Source organism: Sciurus carolinensis, chromosome 13 (assembly GCF_902686445.1).
Source record: "Sciurus carolinensis chromosome 13, mSciCar1.2, whole genome shotgun sequence".
Lineage (NCBI taxonomy): Eukaryota > Metazoa > Chordata > Mammalia > Rodentia > Sciuridae > Sciurus > Sciurus carolinensis.
The window spans coordinates 53,304,950-53,313,160 of NC_062225.1; positions in this window are offsets into that span (position 1 = coordinate 53,304,950).

The following is an 8,211-nucleotide window of genomic DNA, read 5'->3' on the forward strand; positions in this document are numbered from 1 at the left end:
ATTTGTGTTTTTCCTATGTTTAGTCTAATTCTTTGAGAATCAGAATAAGATTGTAGTCTGCCATTATATGAAATAGAATAGACTAAATATTAGCTATAACTTGATTTCTTTGCCCTTTGTTAATAATAGTAAAAACTTTTCACTGTTAAACACTGGAGTTCTTGGTGTGGGTGGTCTCTTGAAAATCTAGTGACATGTTTGTTCTGAAGGTTGAAGGCTGGCAGATCATCGTGCCCTCAGTTTAGCTGGAAGACAAGGTTGTTTTAATCTAGCTGGGAAACAAGGTTGTTTTGGTCTAGCTGGGAAACAAGGTTGTTTTGGTCTGGGCTGTCATACAGAGAGAATATGTACTTTGAGAAAAAGCATAGATTGTACTTTTGAAGGTTTTCCTTATTTTAAACTAACCATAAACTGATATAATCATTACTAAAGAAAAATATCTCTAAAAATGCTGGCAGAAAAAATAAAGATACAGATTCAGCCTCAGAACACTTGGTGTCTCTGTCTGCTGTTTCTCCACTGCGCAGATGCCTCCCATCCACATAGGACCCTTGACCGCTGCTAGGGCTGGACCCCAGCATTTCACCATTGAACTACATCTTCAGTTCTTTTTAAATTTTGTTTTTAATTTTTATGTTGAGTTGCTGAGGCTGGCCTTGAACTTGCAATCCACCTGCCTCAGCTTCCTGAGTTTTGGGTGTTACAGCTTTGCCCCACCATGCCTAACTTGCTCTTCAGAATTATTTGCAATGAATTGTCTTTCATATTTTTAACAGTCAGTTCTAAATACTTCATACATTTTATTATAAATTCTTCTTTGTGTCAATAGTTAAATATGTATTTCTTTTTGTGGGGATACTGGGGCATACTTTTGATTCTTTGAAGCATACATCCTTGGAGGGAGATAGTTTTCCTATTACTTATTTCTAATTTCATTGTTTCATGTTCAAAGGAGGCAGTTGTATGATGTGAATTGTCTGATATTAGTTGATGCATTCCTTGAAGAGTATCTTGCGGCTTTTCCATGGATGATAGAACCAACACATCACCTAAAATTTGGTTCCACACATGCACCGAGAAGGTATGAAAATATGTATTAATTGGCAAGACAAGAACTGCCTCTCAAACAAGGACAAAAACATCTAGAAAAAGTAAAGAGGGGGATGACCTGGGGTCTTGGTGTTTTTTCATGTAAGAACATCAGGAAAGAGGAGCTCCTGATAATTTTTTCTTATTCTCATGGAGTTCTTTCTGTAAACTACAAGGATAACTTGTCTTTAATGACCAGTTTCAGGTTGGATTCTGCCAGAACTTTGAAGACTGATATTACATAATTAATATTTAGATTAATTTACTAATTTGGGGCACTATCATTCAGGATTTCTTGCCAATGGATGATGAAATGCTTGGGCTTTACATTTCTTTTTTTTGGAGGGGGCTTTACATTTCTGATTATAACATATTTGCATAATCAAGACACCACAGGGAATGAGAGGCAGTTTGCCCTTTCTGTCAGCCAGTGGGAGGACATGGTTTTGTCTCTTTTCCATACGTCATAGCTCTCTGACACCCAAGTTTTTATGCAGGTGGCTCAGTGCCAGCTCCTCCCTGGTCTTAAGGCCACGTCTCCTGTCCTTATTGTGGCTGTTTACCTCCAACCTGATTACTGATTACTCTATGGATGCCCAGAAAACAACTTTTGGTTGTGATTTTTTTTCCTTCTTTTAAAACCTACACTATACATTTTCTTCTTTTTAATGTTACCATCTCCTATCCTTTCTGGGAGTTGTATTTTATAGTGTGTGTGTGTGTGTGTGTGTGCTGATCACGTGTTTATTGTATGATAGCAGGGTCGGGTGATGGTATGCAGTAAAACTCAGTCTAATAGTTTGCAAGAAATTTGGAGTGAGTTTTAAACCATTTATTTATAACTACTTTTAACATGGTCCACAAGAGTCTCATAAGACTAAATTTCTTAGGAGCTAGTTGGGATTTTTTTCTTTGTTGAGGCTTTTATTCCACTGATTTTCATTCTTGTCTGGCAAGATGAAAACAATATAGCTCAGTCTTAAGGCTTATCACAATGTCTTTTTTTTTCCCCCTGTGCTAAATACAGTTGTTGTTTGATGATGGAAATTTGTTCTAAGAAATGATCATTAGGTGATTTTGCCATTGTGTGAACATCATAGAGTATATGTTACACAAACCTAAATGTTATAGGTCGATACCTAATGGGTCTCTAGATGCAACCAAGAGACACAGTAAACACAAGATCCATGAAGCTGCTGCTGGTGTAACACAGCATCCTGTTTTATAGCAAACTTTTAAAAAATATATATATAAGTAAAAAGAATATACTCTAAAATAATAATAAAAATTATAACACAGTACATATATAAACCAGTGATAGTCATTTATTATAATGATCAAGAATCATATACCATAATTGTACTATTTTTTTATATGGCTAACAACACAGGTTTGTTAACATCAACATCACTAGAAACACCTGAGTAAAAGGGTTGTGCTTCAATGCTAAGTAGCTATGGCATCACTAAATGATAAGAATTTTTCAACTTTATTATAATCTTTTGCACCTGCCATATGATTATATGCAGTCCATTGTGTACTGAAACATCATTATACAATGAATGACCATATTGTTTAACCATATGGATGCTTATATGTATTTTTTTCCCTATTCAAATTTTCAGGAAAATGTGTACCATCTGGTTTTTAGACTATAGATTATTGTGACAATTTATGGGCAAGTTATAATGTATCTTCAATTTAGAAACAAGTTCCTGTTTGTCCAGCATAGTCTAAACTTAATAGACGACTGCTATTAACAGTGTGTAAGCCATTAAGAACTCCTTTAACATGATGAATAGACCATCAAGGGCACATTTCTCTATGTCCATGTACAGTATAAAGAAAAGAATAACATAAATTGAGAAGCTGAAATTTTATAATTGTTTTTCTTTTTCCTAACCTTGATATTTGTTCTGTTTTCTTACATGGCAAATTTCTTTACAGTCATTTCTTATTCTGACACTTTCCTCTTAATATTGGGCTTTTACTACAGAAAATCAGATTGAATTGGATGTATCTGCCTCAGACACATTGCAACTTGAGAGGTTGTTACCTAAAGTGACCCAACTTCATTGATCTTCTGTTCTTTCTGGGATCCCATCCAGTGACCCAAAATCTCAAGATGGCAGACTTGAGTTCCACAGCAGGATGGAGCCTCAGGGCAGGAGAGTTGTAGCACTTTTCAGAGTCGAACAATGTTTTGGGTCTTTTAGGTAAAACCCACTTATTTTATGTCTTTCTTCCTCTTTGTCATCTGTAAATATCAGTACTGTGAAAATATAAACAAAAATAATGATACTTAAAAGTGTCTATCTGAGATCATGAATCTTAGTTAGGATGCTTCTGTCTTAGATATAACTAAAAAGAAATAGCTGAGCATCCCAAGCAACATGTGAGTAGAACTTGGTGAAGGAGCACCAGATTCAGAGTGTGGGTGTCTAGGATTTGTTTCAGCTAAGTCAGATGGGTGCTCTTAATCAAAACTTCAGTATCTTGGTGCCTTTGTTTTCTCATTTGGAAAAAAAAAATATATATATATATATCGATAAATATGTAAATACATATTTATATATGCATATTAATATATATTTCTATACATATTTATATACATTTAAATTTTGGAAAAAAATTGAACTAAAAATAGAAACAAAAGGAAAAATCAATCTGTAGGCCCAATGAGACACATCAAGGTCTTTAGCCAGGGTGATAGCTGTTGGTCACTGTGCATGTGACAGCTCTTGCAACTTAGCACTACTAATTCAAATTCTCTCTGGTTCTCATACTTTCAAAATTGAGAGAAATAAATCATGGAAATAATCAGCAAGGCAGCTTGAGGGCAAGGTGTAACTTGAATTAAGTGTTGAAAATTGAGTAGACATGAAAAGAACTCAGGTAGGTGAAGTTGGATTGAGTAAAGCTGTGGGGGTAGGATGTGGTTGTAGAATGATCCTTGTGCAGGCTAACAATTTGAATAGAACAAAGGTAACTGGTGAGGAACAGAGGGAGATCAGGGAAGAAACACTGGAGACAGGGCACTAGAATCACCAAGGAGGTGGGCTTTAAAAGTCTCACGGATGTGTATTTAAAATCTGAATTCTGCTCTTAACTAGCTATGGGGACTTGGATATTTTTCTTCACCTCTCTGAACTCAGTTTCTTCATTAATGGTGATGTCAGTCACACCAGCTTTATATGTTTCCTATGAGGACCAAATTAGTTGATGTGTGAAACCAATGCAGTGGACTTAACTGTTAATTTTAAGTCAAAAACCGAATGGGCACGGATCGTTAAGAATTTCGACTGAATAACTATGTGATAACTACATTAAGACATAGAAGTTGGCACATAAACCAGCGGTGGTAATAATGCAGACATTAAGATGGATAACAGAAACCCTGTCATCAAGGGTTCAACTGATCTCTTTGATTCACAGGCTGTTTTGAAGGGCAGGAGTTCATGTTGTGTGTGCACATGCAGCCATGAGTTTGCATGTTCACAATCTACATATAATTCCGAGTGATTTTAGACCTATTCCAGTCATAGGTCTCCATAATAAACTTGCTAGAAGCAAAAACAAAACAAAATTTTGGGACCGTGTATTTGATGTGAAGCCAGTGACTTTAAATTTGTTAACATTTTGAAGCAGCAAGTGCAGTTTGGCTTCAGAAACAAAATACCCGCAAGAGACATAAGAACTATGCTAAATAAATTTTATGTGACCCTCAGGACACATCTACACTATCTTATCTTCCCATCAATTGGTGTGTGCTGAGAAAATAGGAACAGGAATGTCTGTCTCCATGAACAAAAAGATACTGTGGTACTTTAGTCACACACTATGTTCAAAAGATTATTGGAAATTTAGGGTTAGCTGTATTCATAGCCTGGGTTCCAAGTAAAGGCAACTTCTGATCCTCTGCCACTATCTATTCAGTGAATTATTTTATTCTCTGTGCTTTATTTACACATATGTGATATGGGCTACATATCATCTAACTGTTTGCTGACTACTTTTCTTTATAAAATTACTATGAAAATCAAATATCAGCTTCTTTATTGTAAAATGAAAGGATTCACTGATGTATTGGTTAAGAAATTATTGACAAACTTCACATTTTTAGTAGCTTAGCACAAGAAATGTTTAATGTTTTTACTTTGCTGGAGTGAAAATCATTCAAACCAAGCCAATTCTGCCAAGGAAAGCACACCGTTAACCAGGCACGGAGTGTGGGCACTATGATGGCCCCGAGCCAGCCTGAAGCCCCCATTTCATTCACATAGCAACCGAATGTGGGTGCTATGGGTCAGTGGTCTCTTTTCCTGGGAGTATATCAGAGACTCAAGTTCCTTCCAGATTTTAGCTCTGTCATCTTCCATGTGTGGATTATAAAACCATGGTAGAAGACAGTGAAAATACTAGTAAAACCATTTTCAAAAGAGAGAGGGAGAGGGAGAGAGGAAAAAGACTATTGTATGGCATTTGCTGATTTCTTTAGGAAAAACACTTTAATAAGGGTCAGTTTCCAACTATCAACAGTTTAACACTTGACTTACAACATTCCTGAATATTTAATAACTGTTTCTTATGGGCTGGTGAAACCTATCTCCAGAATGCCCCTGATGGGGCATCTCTATTCTATTTAACTGTAATAAAAGAAAGCAGGGAACATTAGATGTGGGAGATACTTCTATGGGCCAGGCCTGGAAATAGAAGAAACTCCTAATGTTAGAATCCAGTCACAGGAAAGGGCAGCAAGGGAGCTTGTGACATAAAGTCTGAATGGTACCCAGGGAGAAATGGAATCAGGTTAAATACCCAGGCATGGTGGAACATGCCTGTGATCCCAGATGCTTGGGAGGCTGAACAGAAGGATCAATTTTCACATGTATCATGAGCATTAAGGACATAAGTATCTATGTGGAAATGGAGAGCTCTGTAGCTCTCATATGTTAAATATTATAGGAGCTAGGCAGGTGACAAATTTCACAGAAATTTATAATCTGAAAATATTTGATTTTTTAATATCATGAGAACATTGTCTACCAAACCAGCCAGCTTTCAGAAAAGGCCTGGTCAACAGCCTGTGGCACCATTGTGGAGCCGTGGAACCATTAGGAGATGGGGTCATGGGGGGAGAGTTAGATCACTGGGGGTATACCCATATTTTCTTTGCTTCCTGGATTCCATAGTAAGTAACTTTGTCCCACCATGTGCTCCCTACCATGATATACTGCTTTGCCATAGTCCCAAAGGCAACAGGACCAAGTGACCATGAACTTAAGCCTCTGAAGCCATGAACCAGAATAAATCTTTTTTCCTTTTAAATTGATTTTCTCAGGTATTTTGTTGCAGCAACAGAAAACTGACTAACATAACTTCTTGTATTAAAATATTATAAAACACAAAATTATAAATCTTCATTTTTTTGTCCTCTAATAATGCAAATAATCTTACATAAACTTGGGGTGGAGAAATTGGGTGTTCACATGTAATTTAAAATATAGAATGGAGACTGACTATGCTGTGTGCAGGAATTTAAGAATAGTTCTCTTTAATTATGGATTTAAAGAATACCTCTATATGTATACCTCATGAAATAACTATTTTTTTTAACTTTAAAATGCTGTCTTTTCATCTATAAATCAAGAACTTTTTGAATTGTACTTTTTAATTTCAATATTTATTCATGTGTAGTGTTTTCAATTTGAATCACTGAGTGGTAAGGATTGTATTGACATATCTGAAGTAAAAAGAAAGTACCCTGGTAGCTGTACTATTGCAGAATTGAAGAATGGAACAAAATTAAGGTACCTCTAATTCTGGTGAAATTCCATGTAGTCACTTCAAAAGTGAATTTGTTATTTTATAGCTAGTTTGCCACTGATTTTGTCATAAGATAGATGAGAGTGCACATAACAAATTAAATAAAAGTCCTATTTTGTTCAACTTGAATTTCAATCAATTATTGATTTAGAGATTGAGAGTACTTTGAGTGGAAAAGTATTGAATTGATGGAAGTGATGCAATTTAATATGAAATCTAACCATAATATTATGTGCCATTACGTTTCTACTGACCTCATTTTCAGGAACTACTGAACTAATTTCTCTCCCATTTATAATAAAATTTATTTTGCATTTTTTCCTGATAACTGGTTGATTTGGTAGACAATGTTATTGCAATTTTAAAATCTTAGATATTTTAACATTATGAGTTTTTCTGAAATTTGTCACTTGCAGAGCTCCTACAATATTTAACATGCATGTCCACACTCCATACTGCCTTAAAGCTCATGATACATATGAAAATAGATTTTCATCAATAAAAAATAGTGGTAACAATGACTGATCCAATTCTAAGATGCCTGACTTTGAAACCTGAGGTCACTTAGGAGTTATATGACTTGGAGCAAATCTTGTTAACCTTTCTGTGGCTCACATTCTTTGCTGTGAAGTGGAAGCTATACCATTTATGTTTATGCCACAGAGCTTTTTTATGAAGATTAAATGAGCCAATATATAAAAGTTCTTTAGAAAAAGAATAGCATATTGTATCTTATAAATATTATTATTTCCGTAGTGTTTATTTAGGTCTAGAAGGTGAGATTATTTCTTTAATTTTAAAACTTCAAGTGACTGTACTTTTTCCCTAAAATAGGCATTTGTTCAGTTGAAAACCAAAGACAAAAGCAAAATCCAATTTAATTTCCTATCTTTTTGAAAATATTCTCACCTAAAGAGTCAAGATGATTTTTCTCATTTTAATCTCAAAAGAGTTGGAGGCTACATTTATTTCTAATATTAAAGTATAACTACAATTTTCATTATTCCTGATTTGTAATTTTAAGAAAATATGATAATTTACTCTTTTTCACACCTTTAGCTGAGTTACATGAACTAAAGTTTTCCTGTATTCTCTTTTTATTTATGTTCAAAAATTTCTGATGTTCTATGAATTTTCACTTTTTTAAAGAAAGTCATTTTTAGTTATTGTTAAAGCAAGTGCTCTATTGAATATTAGTCGGTTTGGCTTTGTGCTGGGCAGAAAGAGCATTGGATTTTGAATGGTGCTATGACTTGTCACTTTCTAGCTATTCAGTTTCCCTGGGGTCTCAACTGT